The following is a 2,640-nucleotide window of genomic DNA, read 5'->3' as shown; positions in this document are numbered from 1 at the left end:
TGAAGCCCATGGCTTCTAAGGCCTTCCTGTCACTGTGGATTATTTGGAGTCCAAGGCTCACTCTGTAGCTGCCCAGCAGTGATGCAGGCTGGAACTTGAGTCTATCTTGCTGGGGCTATGAGTTCCCATTTGGTGCCAGAGTAGGTCTAGAAGCTCAGTCCATGGGTGTCAGCCTGGGGTCAGAGGCCATAGGGGTCTGCCCAATGCTAGGTTTTACTGTGGTGGGCCTGGTATTGAGGTACAAGGCAAAGTCCTATGCTTACTTCCTTTTCTTTCCCCCAAGAACTTTCCCCCAAGTCCTATACTTACTTCCTTTTCTTTTCCCACCTCTTTCTACATTGTGCTGCCTGGGGTTGGGGAAGAGGTGATATGGGTAATGTAAAATGTCCTTTCCACCTTCTTCAATGTGTTTTTCATTATTATTATGCTAAACTAGGTACAATGGTCTCTCACCTACTGTCCCTAGCTCTTGCGAAGGTATTTTAATACATGAATAGTTGTTCAAATTGATGTTTATGCAGGAGAACAATCCTATTCCATTGTCTTGCTCTGCCCTCCTCTCCCAAATTATTTTTTGATGTATTCCAAAGTAAATTTCAGACATCAGTACACTTCCCCCTAATACTTCACCATCATATAATTTACTTAAGTCATTATTAATTGCTACTATAATGCAGTTTACCTTTAGGAGATACACACACACACACACACACACACACACACACACACACACACCTCAAGAGCCACCTGACGAATGTTTCAATCAATTGATTGCTTTCAATAGCACAGCCCAGGAGCATTCATTTTATGAGGCATGCTGGTCCTTAACAAAACAAAGACAGAAAAATCCTTTGCAAACACTCTAGCTTTTGACTGCTTTACTTTCATGGGATTACAGAATTGATCTCCATAAGCAAGCCAGGGTCAGCACAATAAAACTGAAGAAGAATGTGGAAGAACGGGAGTACTGTTTTACTTATGATATCACAGTCAGATCTCATTAAGGCAGATGGACTAGCTTTATCCCTTCTCCTGCAACTTGACCTTTTCAATCATACCTGATGCCGTTCTAGCATGTCTCATTTTCCTTCAATTTTAAAGACAAATAGGGGAAGGATGGGTGTTGAACACTGGACTATTTTAACCCCTCCTCATCCACTATCTTTTGATGTATGAATAAATGGTATTGCCTTTGCTTCTTAACCTTCAAAGACATGATAAAAAGCAGGTCTGAAGCAGCCCCATGTGTTACCTCAAACTCTACCTGTTCCTCTGAGTATTGAAAATGACATATTTCACAGCATGGACTCAATCAGAGTCTCCTTAAAAATCCACAATTTCAATAGCCTTTAGCAGCAACTAGGTGGGATTTAAATTACATAGTGCTGCAGAGTGACTCCCTGGGGTATTCCTTCTCTAAATCATACTGCAGTGTGGGTTTTCAAATATCTGCATAGGTTGAGCAAAAATGTTGACACATAGAAGTGACACCTTTTCTATTTGAAATTAATTTGGGACCTGGGAGTAGGATCAAATTAATCACATAGCGTGAAAACATATTTGCCCAAAATGAGGCCATCGTTTTACATTCCATAGCTGTCTGTGAAGGATAAACTGTATGCAAGACACTCCACTAGGCAATGGAGGGGATACAAAGGTAGAGAATTCATGTTGCTTTTCTTGACAAAGTTACAAATCTAATAGAAGACATGGGTCAGGTACTCAGATAACATAATATAAAGCAGAATGGGAGAAGAGAAGGATGGGTTCTGGTTGGGAGAATACACAAAGACTTCACAGAACAGGAGGCAATTGAGCCATGGTTTGAAGAGTCATTGACTTTCCATAGACAGAGATGAGGAAAGGATATTCCAAGGGGTCAGATCAACATGCAGACAACATTCAGCATTGGGAAAGTGAAGAGGAGGACTACGGAATAGCAAATAATCTAATTTGGCTGGAATATAGGAATGTTTTCAGCGAGAAGACAAGAAAGTAAGTTGGGACTATATTGTGACAGGCCTCAGATGCTCAGCTTTAGAGTTTAGAAGGCAGTAGTGATCCAGAAAAGAATATTAAACACAAGAGTGACAGGATCAGAACTGCATTTGGGGAAGATTATTCTGGCAGAGAGTACAGTTGAATCAAAATGGGGAGAGTGAAGACATCATAGAAATAGCATCTTTTACATTTATTCTCTTAATATTGTAGTAAAAATGTAGCTAAGAAATATTTTGATATTCCAACTGCAAATAACCTCTTTTTGGTTAGGAAGCCATATAACTTATACCTGAAAATCTATTACTACTGCAGTGGTTTGGTCTTTTCTTCTTGATTTTGTACAAAGTCCAAAACAAATGTTAGCTGTTTTTATTAAACTCAAAGTTGACTCTACGTCTTTCATCAATGATATGAACTTTATGACTAACTAATATAGACACCAAAAGTCATCATTTGGGAAAACAAACTCCAAGAATCCATAATATGAAATTAAGAAAATGAAATTTTTTCATTTCCATTTTCATAGTCACCTAAGCTCAATTATACATTTGTGTCAATGTTGTCAATATTTGAGGTTATATCAAATATGGAAAAGCTAACATCTCTACTATTATATAAACTCTATAAAACTTTATGAAA

This window comes from Propithecus coquereli, unplaced genomic scaffold, assembly GCF_000956105.1.
Source record: "Propithecus coquereli isolate 6110/MARCELLA unplaced genomic scaffold, Pcoq_1.0 Scaffold110, whole genome shotgun sequence".
Taxonomy (NCBI): domain Eukaryota; kingdom Metazoa; phylum Chordata; class Mammalia; order Primates; family Indriidae; genus Propithecus; species Propithecus coquereli.
The sequence above is the reverse complement of the archived record's forward strand: the minus strand, read 5'-3'. Positions refer to the sequence as shown.